General features: G+C 43.9%; 1 protein-coding gene across 12 annotated transcripts in view; it reads right to left on the bottom strand.

Annotated features, from left to right (window-relative positions):
• The window catches only part of TEAD1 (TEA domain transcription factor 1), a 264,165-nt gene that overhangs the window by 108,474 nt on the left and 139,927 nt on the right, over window positions 1–15,764 (bottom strand). The window lies entirely within an intron of this gene.

Below are 15,764 nucleotides of genomic sequence, written 5' to 3'. Positions count from 1 at the left end.
GGCACATCCAGGGTCCCTTGGTGACCACAGATATATGGCACAGCCAAATGGGCTGGGGGAAGGTTCTCTGGTTTGGGTGAGGCTTAAGGGATGCTCACACAGAGGGAGGGAGAGGCTGAGTGGGTGGGCTCATTTGCTCGTTCATTCCCTCATGTATTTTCTGTCTTGGGCTGGGCAACATGGAAGGCTCTGAAGATTCAAGGGTAAACATGAGTCTCTGCCGCATAGAACGATATGGTCCTTTGGGGCAAAGTGCGTTTGATATAAATCCTGTTTGCTGCACTTGGGTCTGGGGGAGCGCTTGAGACACGCACGGTGCCTCCAAGTCCACCATCACTATATACATTAATCAGGTCAGGGAGCTAAAACCATGGAAAAGGGGACAGAGGAAGCAGGCAAATTTCCTTTTCTTTCCTTCTTTTTTGGGGGGTTAATTTTCTTTCCAATATTTAAAATTCCTCACAAGCTTAAAGCAGTGCATCTCTGCTCCATAAACATTATCATCTGCAGAAATAGTTTGTGGGATATATCAATACATAACAGAACCTAACTAATGGATACTCCAACTTGTTCTCAAAAGGGTTTAAGGCATGTTACCAAAAATACAGGGTGAAGAAAACAATGAGGACAAAAGAATAAAAAATAAGGCAGGAGTAAGATTATACCAAAAAATGCAAAGCAAGAAAAAACAAGGACTCTATATAGCAAGGCCTGCGTTGACTCTACTGATACCAGTGAAGGAACTGTGAGTAGAGAAACCTTTTGCTCGCATTTTTGGTTAGGAGGTACCATAAAATATATACTTTGTGTATAGTTTTTTAAAACAATCACCCTGCCCTGGGGCAGGCTATGTGTATTGCTCAACTTCAATTTTGTAAAAAGGAAAGCTATTCCTTTAAGAAATTCAACTCACAAACGTCAGCTTTTGAAACCAAGGTTCAGCACAGAAGAGCCAATAAAAATGCTGTAACTTGAAACCAACCCACACGGCACAAAAAGAAAGGAGGGAGGTCAGCCGGGTTGCCCTCCGACACACCCTTCTAACTTGATTCTAGAACAGCAGCGCCCAGTTTGCAAGACAAGAAGCTAATTGACTCGAATGTCTGCTGCATAAGCTATAAAATAAGTACATAAAGAACAATATGAACATAGAGGGCCATCAGTTCCATAAAAAGGCCTGCTGTCCAGCGCCACACTGGGCACCAAACAAGCGGGGCAATTGTTTCAGCAGGCTGCATGATGAGGAAGGAATAATTAGCGTACTTGTGAATCAAGTGTCCACCAGGAAGAGATCTCCATCCTGGAGCGCAGCAGGCACCACCCGCAGCCCTCAAGAGTCAAGCTGGGGTTTTTAAAGATCTTTATTGACAATCGTGATGCAAGCAAATACATTCTTCAGCCCAATAAACCAACAACTCGCTCCAGTGTGGCCATTTCTTATTTGCTGAAACACACACACACACCCCCCTAAAGTTTCACCAACTGTTACTTTCCGTTACCAGGAAATGTCATTTTCTCTCACTCATTTTTTCATTGGCTAGGGATACAATAACTCCTGCCAAAAAGGGAGGGGTGGTGACAAAAGCATCCATTTGAGCTGTCCTGGCACAAAGAGGGCAAAACATGATATCAAATCCATAAACGTTTGTCCACAGAGTTTGGAGGAGGGGGACCAGGAGTAAATACCTTTGGTCCTAGGATTTTTCTCATTATCCAACCTATTGAATGGGAAAAAAAACAACAAAAAACTGTTTTCTTTCTCCTGCAAATCTGAAAATAAGCAAGTGGGATGTGTGGTCTGTCACTAGGACAAAACCCATTGACCGGGTGGTATCTGATGCACACGACAGTCTACAGCATAAGCAACATAAGCAACTGACTAGAATCAGTAGATGTGAGTTCAAATCTCTGTTCTCCCTCCTAAGAGCTGAATCCTGTTTGGCAAGTCATTAACTTATCTGGGCCTTAATTTTTTCTATCTGTAAAATAGGGATAATAAGTGTTCTCATTCTCACAACCTCCCCCGAAGGGTTGTTGAGAGAAAGAAATAAGATTATGCAGATGAACATCATTTGACACGAATATAATTCCTTAACTTGGTCTATTTGGAAACTCAGAAAATGCCAGGCATAATCCCAGCATCTCATGAATACTTACTGTTTGCTCAGCACTGAGGCAGGTGCCTAGGAGATGGAGAGAATTAAAAGGTGCCCTCTTCTTGCCTGTGAAGAACTCGCAGGCTAATTAGAGGCAGGATATGTTCGTTTAGGACTAAAGCAAGATTAGGCATGGTTCGCTGGAGGTAATAAAGTCTAAATGCTTTCCCCTCATCTGACAATTCTTCTGCACTCAGAAAAATCCACTGGGTTCTATCCAGAAGGCTTACAGCCCTAAAAACAATAACAACAGAATTGATGAGTGGTATCTCGGCAGCACCCAGAGGTATTCTCAGAGACAGAGCTGAGAGGAATTCTTTCCTGCCCTTTAGTTACTCTATGAATTCAAACCATAGGGAGCACAGTGGCCCCAAAGGAAATCTTGTCTTTAGGGACAGAAAGACCTGCTCCCAACCCTTCCAGTGACCTGTGCTTTTAAAAGAAAAGAAGACTGCACGGAACATCTGGAAGGACCTCCTTCAGGAAGCTCCAGTCCCAGGGACTGGAAATCCAACGTCTAACAATATTCATTAAGAATGGGTTCCTGGGAATTCCCTGGTGGTCCAATGGTTAGGATTCCGTCCCTCCACTGCAGGGGGCCCAGGCTCAATCCCCGGTCAGGGAACTAAGATCCCACAAGCCGAGAGGCGCAGCCAAAACAAAAAAGAATGGGCTCCTGTAGGCCAGGTAGAGCGCTAAACCTTTACACACATTATTGTATTTGATGCTTAAAGCACCCTGAGAGAGAAGTAATTATCAGATCTCCATTTTGCAGGTAAAGTTAAGGACTTGATAGGGTTAAGTAACTGGACCAAGGTTTGCACAGCTGGTAAGAACTGTGATTTGAACCCAAGCATGTTGATTTCAAATCCCACACTATTTCTCATCACACAGGATCACTGCAGATCCACTCTCCACTCTGCTGTTCGTTTCTTGAAAACTAGTCACTCACACTATTTTCTCCGCAGAAGGACAAAAGACACTATGAATCTACCATGGAGGCCCATCAGAACCACAGTTGACAAGGAAAAGTGTAACCCAAGGTACAAAGCCTAACAAACGTATGTTCTTCTCCAAGGAAATTTTTCCTCCTGAAAGGTTTGGCAGGTTAGGAAAAGACAGGATGGAGAGCTAGAATATGTCCAGAAAGTTTTCATAATTTTGAGTGGTTAATAAATTTTTTAAAAATTCTACCTCACTAGGAACAAGAGAATATAGTTAAATAATGTATTCACTTTTCACCCACTGAACGACTGAAGACTTTTTAAAAGATAATTTTCAATGCTAGCAAAGATAAATTGATTGAGATCATCTCATATGTACTGCTAGCAAACCTTCTACAAAGTAGTCTGGCATGCTGTGTTTCTAGTTTCATATCTAAGAACTCTTTGCCTAACCTAAGGTCATGAAGATATTAGCTTTTACATTTGCCTTTTATATTTAGGTCTACAATCAATTTTGAGTTAATATCTGTGTATGGTGTGAGGTAAGGGTTTAAACTGATCTTTTTTGCATATGGATATCCAATTGTCTGAACACTATTTGTTAAAAAGACTATCCTTTTCTCTATTAAATTGCTTTGGCACTTTGTAGAAAAATCAATTGACAGTAAATATAATGGTTTATTTCTAGACTCTCAACTCAGTACCACTGACCTACCCTTACACCAATAACACACTGTCTTGATTACTGTAGCTTTTTAGTAAGTTTTGAGACCAAAGTGTAATCCTCTATTTTCTTCCTTTGCAAATTTTTTTCTTTATTCTGGGTCCTCTGCCTTTCTATATAAATATTAGGAACAGCATGTCAATTTCTACCAAAAAAACCCCAAAAGACAAAAAAAAAGCATGCTGGGATTTTTATAGGGATTGCATTAAATCTATAATCAATTTGGGGAGAATTAACAAATACTGAGTCTTCCAATCCATGAACATGGAATATTGCTCCATTTGTTTAGATCTTCTTTAATTTTCCTCCCCAATGTTTTATAGTTTCCAGTGTGCAAATCTTGTACTTGTTCTGTGAAGTTTATTCCTAAAACATTTATTTTTTGATGCTTCTTAAACAAGACTATTTTCTTAATTTCATTTTCAGATTTTTTGTTAGTATATACAGTTGATTTTTGTATATTGATCCTGTATCCTGTAAGCTTAATGAACTTATTATAGGTTTGTGTGGGTGTGTATGTGTATGTATTCAAGACTGTCTACACACAGGCTCAATTCACCTGCAAATAAAGACAGTTTTGCTTCCTACTTTACAAGCTGGATGTCTAAACTTGCAGTACACTTTTCAATAGAAGTGGCAAGAATGAACATCCCTGCCTTGCTCCCAGTCTTAGGGGGGAGCCGTATTCATAATTTGCACAAAGCAGTCTACTCAAGCTATTATCTTTCCTGAAGACTTTATGAAACAGAGCTGGATAAATATTTTCGTATACTGATGACCCATGATCACACACAAATGAAAAACATACTTACAAACTTAAAAAAAAAAAATCAGTGTGTTTTAAATTAAGAACAGAGAACCAAAAATGTCATCTAATAGATAAAAACATATAAAGTTACTAAAAACTAAATATATGAAAAAGCAGCACTGTCACATGTCATGATTGTGTAAAGTGGAGAAAGGTGACATAAGGGAGGGCAAACAGGGGCAGCCCAGTCTGGGGAAGGTGACATCACTGACAGCTGCTGAACACCCTCCAGGTCAGCATGGCTCGCAGGGCCAGGAGCCCAGGCTCACCAACTCTCTCCACCCTCCACTCTCCCTAGCGTCCAGGACTGGAAGGGCCTGGCGGGAGGAGGCTCTAGCAATCTGGCCCAAACCCTCTCCCCATCAGCACATGAGCCAGCTGGGAGTGAACCATGCGGGGGTCTGGAAGAGAAGAAGCCTCCAGTGGGAGCTCTCACTCAGCAATCTTCACATAACAGTTTCTTAACAAAGCAGCCGGACTTCTTTACAAAAAAAAAAAAAAAAGAAAGAAACTTGGTTCCAGAATGGAAACTATCAGGCACCATGTAGCACTGTTTGAAAGAACATATTGGTTCCAAAGACCTTGATTGCTCTGAAATATGAAAGTTTAGATGCCCCAGCAAAAGGCACAGATGGGTGTTCAGAATCCAACTGCTCGACAGAACTGCCAGCTCTGACATACATTCACACTCTATCCTGTACACAACTTCCAGGCTGTGTCAGTACATTCACACTCTATCCTGTACACAACTTCCAGGCTGTGTCACTGCACCTGCCTAGAATGACTACCATTTTTACAATCAGACAAGCCTGCAGACAATGGTTAGACACCTACTATATGTAGAACCCAGTGCCCACAGTATACACTGAGTTATCTGTAACGTACATATTCTGTCACACACTGAGATAAATCTGATAGGGAAGGACGAATGGACATAGTAAACAGACTAGACGTTACAAGTAGGGATTTCACAGAAAATAAATTAAAAAATAAAAGACCTGTTACGAGGTTTTAAAATCTAGCCAGAGAGAGAAAAAAACCTCTCTGGGTAGAACTAAAGCTCATTTCTCTAATTTTACAGTAGTTCTCATTTTCCAGTATCTCAAGAGTGGTGAAAAGCCAAAATCACTTAGTTTCTCCAAGGACAAGAATTCATTTGGGCTGAGGCAGGTGGACCCCCATCTGCTGAAGGGAAACTGGCAACACTTAGGGTGCCCTTTGCTTACCTCCATTTACAAATTCATCACATTTTCTTTCTTTTTTAAAAAAATATATTTGTTTGTTTATTTATTTATGGCCATGTTGGGTCTTCGTTGCTGCGGGTGGGCTTTCTCTAGTTGCGGTGAGCGGGGGCTACTCTCCGTTGCTGTGAGCAGGCTTCTCATTGTGGTGGCTTCTCTTGTTGCGGAGCACGGGCTCTAGGTGCGCGGGCTTCAGTAGTTGTGGCACGCGGGCTCAGTAGTTGTGGCTCGCGAGCTCTAGAGCTCAGGCTCAGTAGTTGTGGCGCACGGGCTTAGTTGCTCCGCGGCATGTGGGATCTTCCCGGGCCAGGGCTCGAACCCGTGTCCCCTGCACTGGCAGGAGGATTCTTAACCACTGCGCCACCAGGGAAGCCCATACACATTCACCACAGTTTCTGCATGTTAACTCTTTAGTTCCCACCCCCAGCTCTCACACCCTCTGTCCCCCCTACCCCCCAACAACTGTCCCTCTCACCTTTGTAGGCTCTGTGCCTGGTATATAATAGGTACCACACACATGTTCCCTTCTTTCCTCTGGTAATGGTTCTCTGGACAAGAAAATGTGATACTGGAAATACCCCATCATAGCTGGAGCTTTGTCACATAGCACTAGCACGTTACACAATGAGGCAGGTCCCTGCCTCCCCAGCTTTCCCCACACATAGCTTGATCTCCCATCAGAATGGTGTGGAGGAAGAAGAAATTACCCATGTCAAGGAAGCACCTACTCTCCCCGCTCTCTGGCTGGAAAGGTGAAGAGGCCAGGGTCTCCTCTCCCACCTGCAGTCTGGGAAGCCTTGGCACCTGCCCTGCCCCGCCCCTGGGAAATGACTTTCAAAGGCCTTCCACAGACGAGGCAGGGCCTTTGTACAGAACTACCTCCTTTAAGCCTCGGCACAACCGTGTGAAGCAGGCCTCAACTATAAAGTGGGAACATTTTACAGGCAAAGGTTATCAGAGCTCAGAAGCCAAGTAACTTGCCCAAGATCACACAGCTGTAATTTAGCCTTCCATTTAGAAAAGACCCCAAGGGCCCACACACATGTCCTGCAAGGTCTTATTAGTCATTAAACATTTCCTAAAGTGCTCAGAGAGATGGCCTAATGAGCAAGGTGAAGGAAAACCAGGACAGCTGTTCTCTCTTCTTCATTGTTGCGACCAAAGACGAGATGTGTGGGGAGTGGAGGATGGAAACTGTTAAACAAGTAGAATCTCACATATGCCACACACACACACAAAAATGCTGGACAATTACCTACTAAGAATGTTGTCTTGAAATGTAAAAACTACAAATTAAACTGGAACTGGGGTCTGAATTGCTTTTTTAGTTCACTTGTTATGTAGTCTGTACAACATGTAATCAGGACATGCTCTGAAGATTACCCCCAAAAAGCTCTGAAAAGAGCACAGTCATTAAATAAAATCATCAGATAATTGCATGGTTCTTGGGGTTGGGTGTTACTAATAGAGATGCTAATTTTATCTGTGCAACCACACTGATATCAGAATGAGGGTGTTCCTGAAACGGAAGTTCCTTCAGCAAAGCTCCGCCGCACCCCATTCCACAAGGCGGCAAGGCTGAGGAAAGCTCCCGGATGCCTCTGCTTCGCCGGAAGGAGCAGAGTAGATGGGCACAAGGACACCTCTGAGCCCCGGTCCCTGGAAAAAGCAGTGGCCTTCACCAGCTACGTGCTTTCTTCATCCTCCTCCTAGTAGAGACACTTCACAGGCAAGGCCTCCAGCACCCCATCTTCTGCTGGACTCCTGTGGAGAAGCTGAGGATGAGAAGCTTGGGATAAATTATCTGGAGTTCTTACTCTCAGAGGACGTGACAGGGTGGACCTGTCTTCCCCAAAGCCTTCATCTGGCAAATGGGTATGTGCACCCTGGATGTAATGGTTCCTTCAAAATAATTATTTCAATAAATGTTCTACACTTGTGAAAACAATTTTTCTCTATATTTTCATCGACAGAGGACCCGTGTGTGAGAAATGAGACCTCTCATTTCCCTACAGGTGAGGCAGAGCAGTTAAGGAGAAGAGAAGGAGGGAAAGGAGGAGGAAGAGCAAAGAAGGAAGGAAGAGGACAGAGTGAGCGAGGGCGTAAAGGGGAGGGGTGCTCACTCGGGGGTCGCACTGCAACGCTTTACCAGTGCTCAGTCGATCAGTATCTGGCTACAGGTTCCACACAGGTTGATCAATACTCTAAAAATACTTGAAAACAGATCTGGGCATTTTCTATAAAGCCATTTTTCACTTTTTCAAGAACCTTCAACTGACCATCTGTGATGTCTTTTAAGTCATGACCCTCCAGAAGGGCTGGGAGTTTAGGGTTCTGGATCATTTGCTGTAATCAGGAAGAAAGGGGTGTGTGTGTGTGTACTGGAAAAGCCAGGGACAGAACCTACATATTGCCTAGAAAAGCACCTAGGTCAAGACAAAGCAGAATGAACTGTGGTCTGTGATACCCCCAGTACACAAAGGCAAGTTCCTCAAGCCCCAGAGAGCACGAGATCCACAAGGCTGTACCTAAATAGCCAGTCTCCATGAGGCTGGGCTTGTAACTTGGGCGCTGCCCAGAGGAAAGCCATCACCACACACTAAGAGATTCCACTCAACACAGAACTCTTTAACTTGGGGCTCTAGTTTCCCTTGCGGTGGCATACAAATTTTGCATGTTGCCAAACAAATGAGAATCTATCAAGTGGAGAATATCAAACCCAGCATATGTGGGGCTTATTAACTTGAAACAGACTGGAACAGTGGTTGAGAGGAGGGACTCTGGAGCCAGACTGCCTGGGTTCAAATCCCAGCTTTTCCACTTACGAACTTTGGATTTGACGTCCACTGTCCTACTAAACAGGAACATGACAACACCTATCTTATAAGGTAGTTATGAGGATTAAAACAAGTTATCTATATAAAAGTAAGAGTTATAAAAATGTTGTTATTATGAGAGAATTTATGTATATTGTTTCCTCAATGTACATGCTACAATTAAATGTCTGTGCACCCACCAATTCCTATGTTGAACCCTAATCCTCAGTGTGGTGGTATTTGGAGGTGGGGCCTCTAGGTGATTAGGTCATAAGGGTGGAGCCCTCATGAATGAGATTAATACCCTTAAAAAGGGCTAAAGAGACCTGAATGCTCCTCTTCTGCAATGTGAGGACACAGTGAGAAGATAGCCTTCTATGAGCCAGCAAGCTGGCCCTCCTCACTGGATAGTGAATCTGCCAGTGCCTTGATCTTGGACGTCTAGCCTCCAGAACTGTGAGAAGTAACTTTTTGTTGTAGATAAGCCACCCAGTCTATGGAGTGTTGTTATAGCAGCCCAAACAGACTAAGCCAGCACACATATGAAAACATTAAGATTCTTAGGCCCGAAAGTATTTTCCCTATCATAGAAGTAATTGCTAACATTTTATCTTATCTCTTTTGATCTTCCTATTTTGTAATTACACTTATTGGATGAAAAACCTGAACTCAAAGAGGGGAGCCGACTGGGTGGACATCTCACCACCTGTGCGTGGCAGATCAGAGCTGAGCGGTCTCCCTGGCACTGTGCCACCTCCTCTCCCACACGAAACAGTGATTTCCTGTTACGTGAGTCTAACACGGCCCTGACTAGAGATTTACGGTATCAACGCTCCCCAGCTCATCTGCTGGGATTCCCAGGCTGTTTACTTACTTCCAGTCTTCCTGAAACATTTCTGACACACCACAGAAAAATAATTCACTCATAACTACAATTCCAACCCACATGGCCAAATGGAATCCAAAGAGATAAGCTATGAATGAAATGAGATGCAGCCTACCCACCCATTCAGAGGCCACCCTGCCGTAGGGCACAGTTGACTATTCTAAACCCAGTACTACCAGTATACCCCATGCAGATGCCCCGCAAGACAGGAGGCAACCTACTTCCATTCCAAAGATATTCTAACTACCCCAGAGCTGTGTAGATGAGGTCCTAAATTTCCATTTGCATGCTGAGGGAACTCCCAAGGAAGGCCTCAGTTATGTTCCCATTTTAGTTTAGAAGAAACTAAACTCTGACAGAGGTTAACTTTCCTCGGTGTCCACGTTATGTTATGATGCAAATATGAATAAAAATATCCTCTCATGGGTGCATACAGCTTTAACAATTTCTAAATACTTTCACATGTGTCATTTCATGTGGTCCAATTAAGCTTTTTTTCTTTTTTTTTTTTTTTTTTAAATCAAGGCTCAAAAAGTTTTGGGGACTAGACCAGGGTTACAGGGCAAGAAGGTGCTTGGAACTGGGGACAGAACTCACAGATCTGGACTCGTTTTCACGTAAGGAATGGCAAATCACTGATCTGAAAGCACCACCTGCTACAAAAGCACTGAGCGTTTGGCTCATCATGCCAGGGCCTTGAAGAAAATCATCCCACAGAGACCCTGGCTTTGGATAACAACAAACTGGAGAACAAACTGGAGAACAGGGGCTCTGCTTCCGGAAGCCCTGGACAGCAACAGGGGTTCACTTCCCCGTGTTAAGGGCAGATGGGCTAGTGGGGAGACCAAGGCAAAGACTGAACAAAGCATGCAGAGAGGTACAAAGCTCCCCAGCGGCTGCAAACACTTCCCTTACCTCCAAGCCCTTTCTGCTATCAGCCTTGGAGAGACTGACATACAACATACCTTCCTGGGTTCCCAGCTGGACTTTCAGACTTAATCTTGCCATCTTATAATTGTTTGCATTTGATTTCTTTAAATTAATGTACATCAATAGCCCAACAAAATCATTATAATAATGAACTTCATTTGGAAAACCAGCACTTACAATCCCACAGCCCTTCCAAGCCAATGGTTTTCATTTGTCTGGGTTCCCTTCTGGTCCTCGTCCTCTGAAACAGTAGCCATGACTGTAGAATAGGCACTACTTTGTATCCCACTTTTACTTCATGTAATTGCATTTTCTCTCGCAACCCGAGCATGTCTAATGACCCTGGCAAGTTCCTACTCCAAAGACTTCTTTTAGGGTGTTTCGATTTCATCACCAGTGTAGACAACTGATCTCAGAAGCTCCATGACATGTCTGACTTGTAACTCCTAAGGTCTGAGATCATGGTTTTGGGTGAGAAGCAGAACGCTCTGGGGGCGGGAGGAGAGGAAGAAAGGAAAAACAACTGTGCCTTTCTTCTCAGGAGACAAAGTGCTGTTAGAGGCGAAGGCTTTAAATGCCCCCGCGGGTGGGAGGGGGCAGGGGTGCCTATGGCTCTCAGGATACACAGCCTCGGTGCTGCCTTAAGGATGAAGCCACTCTCCAGTCCCCAGTAAAGCAGTGTCCTGTGGGTTGCAGAAAATTTCTGTAAAGCAAGAGCCCTGAGCATATTTCATTCAAATCGAATCATGTCACACCCCCCAACATACTTTCCCACTTAGCACCTTTGCCAGCTGGCTCTGCACTGATGGAGAAGTTTATACTCCAAGACCTGACACTCCACCCCCTTCGCCTTCTACCTCCTCCCCTCCCCCCACAGCCTTGAGCCCCAACTCCAGGTCCCTGCCCACCTGGCCACTTTGCTCACTCAGCGCCTCCACCTCCAACTCCAGGAAGTAGGACCCTATTCTCAAGGAGCTCACGATCAGAGTACGAAAATAAAGGTTTTGAGTGTATATTTATCACATGAAAATCAGTAAGCCATTTAGTTGTACGTGAAACAATAACAACATGGTTTTAACCCATCATTTCAAATGGTGTAAAACTGGGCCAATATATTACAAAATAAGATTGCCTCTTAAACATTTTTTTTCTACTGTGAAATATAATATACACACATAAAAGTGCATATGACATAGATATACCTTTAAAATGAAGCATTATAAAGTGAACTGACATAGGTGACTCAGTTTTTTTTTTAATTAAAAAAAAAAAAAATCCCCTCTGAAAAAGCAGTGATAACAATGTAGTCACGAAGCCTTCGTCACCAGTAGGAGTGGAAGATGCTGAGTTGCAAACCTTTCTCTTGATTGGGTCATCATTTGCATCACTCTTAACACCCCTCCGTTTGTATTTCAAGTCGACATACATTCCAGATTTCCCAGGACAATCCGAATTCCAAAATTTAGGTTCTTTGGTCTCCATAAACCACCAAAAGTGCCTCAAATTCCTACAGATCTCCAGGACTTTCTGTTGAACCAGAAGCATCGTTAAAAAAAAACCCTGAACATACCATGAACCCTAATTTGAGGTTCAAAATGTATTTACTGTTACTCTAGCCTATTTTCTGTGTCTGCTTTCTGTTTGTACTTCTCTCACAAAACCTAATAAAATTCAGTTCCTTCATAGGGGTCCCAAGTCAGTCTTAAGCTGACTCACAGAGATTTTCTCATCTCCACCACTAAGCGTGGTAAAGGTTACAAGTATTTCCGGTGCAATTATAAATTGCATCTGCACACCCTAGCTTGTAAGTGCCTCAGGACAATTTCACACTGCTCTGCTTCAATGTCTCCCTGTCGTCCCCTAAGCTTGCGAAACCCACTGACATTGAATCTCCTTTGACAGCAAAGGCAATTATGAGAGTTCCGTGTGAGGGGAGAAGGGAGGGCCAAGGAAGCCACGGACAGAAGGGCAGTTCTGAGGAGCTGGACTTGACTGACCCTCCCGGACTCAAAGGGCTTTCATCTCCCAAGGAGCCGGACGCCCTGACTCTGGGTCATTAGCACCAGCACTGATCTCCAGACCGACTTGTCCCCAGAGAGGCCCCAAAGCACTACTTCCTCAACTTTTCTCGACTCAAAAAAAAAAAAAAAAAAAAGGTATGCCCTTTGAAAGAGCTTAATGAGGTCTGGCCATGTGAGAACTGTTCAAAACACATCCACACTTTTCACATACGTTAACAGTGGTTCCACAGACAATGCTGGTGACCCCACATTTGATGGAGGCAGAACAATTATAACTCTAGTTACAATTTGGAGCACATCCGCTGTAAAATATCATATGATGAAAAGTACGCACGCACTTTCATTCTCTCAAGAGTTTAAGACAAAGGTTAAAAATAAAAGGTGTTTAATGGTTATTAGCTGCGACCGCCCACATACATGAAAAGTAATGAGAACATGTCTCCCAATTTCCTACAGGTTTCCTGCCAAATTCCTGCCTCCTTCGTAAGGAGACAGAATCTGCAGTGTTTTCTTTGCCATGCAGATATACCCCATATCACTGTAAACAAACGTCGCTTTCTTTGCAGCTAATAACCACATGTGTGGGTAAGAAACCTCTCCAGTATAAATCCGTGGGGACAAGGCTGCATTGTGGGCATTAAATAATTATAACAATCTGACATGAGTCAGAGGATTGTTTTTCAATGGCCCTGTTGCACTTCAAACTTTCAAGTCGACCCCAAACTCTCTTTCCTGGCACTGTGTCCATGCGCTGGGCTATTGTGAAACAATTCTCATTCTTTATAGTTTGGTCCCATTGCAAGGAGCTGGCAACGTGGGCACTCATGAAATATTAACACGTTACACTGATTTTTTTTCATAAGTGTGGCCAACAGTGGATCAATTATATTACTATGAAAAGCTTTTCATAATTCATTTGGGGAGCATCAAGATCTCATTTCTAGAAGGCACAAGGATGATGAAGTAGACAGTTCTGAAGAGGCCGGCACTCACGCACAGAATACAATAATTGTGAGAGATGGAGTAAATACACTGTTCACAAAAGAAGAAAAATGTTTAAATCTGGCAAAATGATTAAAACAGGGTCCAACATGTCAACAAGTTGAGAATTAAGTCCAGGGCAGTCTCTCTCTGTAAACAAGAACAGAAAAGCCCCAAATGCTGGCAATTTATACCCCTTCTTGTTGACCACCATATTTAGCCCTGCTTTCTTCAAAAGCAAAATTTGTTAATTTCTAGATAATAGAAGAATTATTTCAACCTATCCCTGCTCTGAAGTACCTTTTATTCCAAGAACATTAACGGCTGGCCTGAAGCAACAAGAGTCTCCTGGCTTGCGTGTGTCCATGGAGAGCCTGGCGTGAGGTTCTGCTTATCTGGCAGCTAGTGTTTTCTCTTTAGTTGTGCTGGGTGCATAAACTTCACATAGGCTGCTCCACCAAAGACGGGAACCCTTCATCAGACAGGGGAACAAACAATATTCCAAGCCAGCAGGCCTCCAGCCATGCTGCCCAGAGAGGACATATTCAATATGGAACAGGGAGGGGCCCCGCAGTTCTCAGTCCCCTACTTTCACATTATTAACACTGTGGTGACCTGTGTCCAACTGTCTCTGCCACTAAACCATGAGCATCTCGAGAGGAAGAGCCAGGTCTTATTCATCTTGGTACCCCTTTCCCTGGCAACAGAGATGTACACAAAAGCTGTGGTAAATGAATAGCCGCATCTAGTGTGTAAATGCCCTCCCACTCTGGGAATCTTGCATCTGGCTTGCGTGTACAAACTAAACTTATCCTCTTTCTTGCACTGATCCATAGCAGCACCAGGAGAGAAAAAGGTCACAAAGGGCCATCTTTCTGATATCCGTGATTAGGGGCCCAATGTGAAAATGCCCCAAATAAGCCAACAAATGCTTTCTGTAAGCCAACAAATGCTTTCCATTACTTTAGAGTTTGTAAGCCACTAGGAACACCAAAAAAGGGCGGGGTGAGTTACACTGTTGAACCAATCCTGAAATCCCCCTGGAAAATAAATATGCAGACAAAAGAGGTTCCCAGGGGGCTAACGACTGACAAGAAGCCTGGTTCAAGTGTCCTGAAAACTGGACCGCTGCTAGAATGCTTTTCCAAAACCCTATGGGGCTTTCTAGAGGGCCTAGTGGGAATGTGGTCCCACGGGCACTAGAATGAGAGAGGGTGATGGCAAGGTAGGCCGTGTGACCCCCATCCAGCCCCAGGTGGGACCGTGGATGCAGTGGTACTGGGGTAACAGAAAACCACCCAGGTGCATAGCCGGTGCCTGGGAGGACGGCTCATGCGACACTGGCATCAGCCTGATGGTGGCTCCCAACAAAGGAAGGACACAGCAGTCCCCAGGTCACTCAGCCTCAACAGAGGCCTGGCCTGGGCTCCTAAGAACTCTCCATCCTCTGAAAAGCGAAAAGGACTTCGGTCAGGGCCAAATCAAAACTGAAGTGCTGTAAAAACTAACTTAAAAGGATTAGGTTTATGTCATACTTATGATCCCAACTTGCAGCCTTCCGTCTTTCCACTGAGCCAGTGAAGTAACAGAAGAGAATTCATCACCCTTGAAGGCAGGCAGCAACTTATATGTGTTGGTATGGCCAGCACCTGCTCTCTTATGCACCCCAGTGCTGAAAACACACATTTTTCCTTTGGCTCCACCTATGTTCTGAAGAACATATAAGCAACACACAAGCATACACGTATCCCTAACACAAACACTCACTAAAACTGTCAAATCCCTATGCTTCAGCCTAGATTACAATTTAGTCCAATCATCACCCAATCATTGAAACGACTTATTACTTGGTTACATTTAGCTAAATTTTTCACTGGGAACACCTGTCACCACAGACGTGACATCACATCCATGCTAAGTTTTAATTAAGGAGGATGGTCACTGCACACACAGCCACACAGTGTGGTCTACATTTCTGCAGCTTGGGTCCGTTACATTTCTGAGACCTCTTTTCTTCTCCAGATTCCTCTATTTATTATCCATATTTTCTGAATTATTTTAAATGTTGTGTTTAAGTAGAAAAGAAAAGTTCTGAAGAACAAAAACCAAGTGGAAACCGCTGGGGTGGGAAAAGCATTGTTTACTCCAGAGGCAGCTGGGAGCCCTCTCTCTTCCCCAGAGACCTCCACTGCAGATGAGGGCAGTGGCCTGGTTTGTCTGGGAAGGAAGGGAGGGCAGCTTCCTGGCCCTGGCAGGC

Source organism: Balaenoptera ricei, chromosome 8, assembly GCF_028023285.1.
Source record: "Balaenoptera ricei isolate mBalRic1 chromosome 8, mBalRic1.hap2, whole genome shotgun sequence".
In the NCBI taxonomy this organism is placed as follows: domain Eukaryota; kingdom Metazoa; phylum Chordata; class Mammalia; order Artiodactyla; family Balaenopteridae; genus Balaenoptera; species Balaenoptera ricei.
The sequence above is the reverse complement of the archived record's forward strand: the minus strand, read 5'-3'. Positions and strand labels throughout refer to the sequence as shown.